Source organism: Alexandromys fortis, unplaced genomic scaffold (genome assembly GCF_014885135.2).
Source record: "Alexandromys fortis isolate MF-2015 unplaced genomic scaffold, M_Fortis_MF-2015_v1.1 scaffold_158, whole genome shotgun sequence".
In the NCBI taxonomy this organism is placed as follows: domain Eukaryota; kingdom Metazoa; phylum Chordata; class Mammalia; order Rodentia; family Cricetidae; genus Alexandromys; species Alexandromys fortis.
In genome coordinates, this window is record NW_026068039.1 from 4,011,052 (window position 1) to 4,011,642 (window position 591).

The window sequence follows — 591 nt, forward strand, 5'->3', positions numbered from 1 at the left end:
GCTGAGATTAAAGGTGGCACCACTATGCCCATCTTGCGGAGGTATTTACTGAATTGAGGCTCCTTCCTTTCCAGTGATTCTAGCTTGTGTCAAGTTGACATAGAACTGGCCAACAGAGAAGCAAATGAGATTTAATCAGTGGAGGAAATCACAGGCCCAATGGCTTGTGCTTCTAAATAGCTCTTGAGTTAGAGCACATCATAGCATAAACCTCGAGTCCTCTCAAAACTAATGCTGTGAGAATGTTGTGTGTGCAAGTCTAGGGACGCAGCCGAAAGCTGACAGAGATAGCACAGCTGCAAATCCATGATTTTTTTTTTTTTTGAGACAGGGTTTCTCTGTAGCTTTGGAGCCTGTCCGGGAACTAGCTCTTGTAGACCAGGCTGGCCTCGAACTCCCAGAGATCCGCCTGCCTCTGCCTCCCAAGTGCTGGGATTAAAAGCGTGCACCACCACTGCCTGGCTAATGTATTTATTTTTTTAAAAAGGTTAAAAGTGAAACTAGGCGTGGTGGCACACACCTTGAATCCCAGCACTTAGGTGGCAGAGGCAGGCGGATCTTGGGAGTTCGAGGCCAGCCTGGTCTACAGAG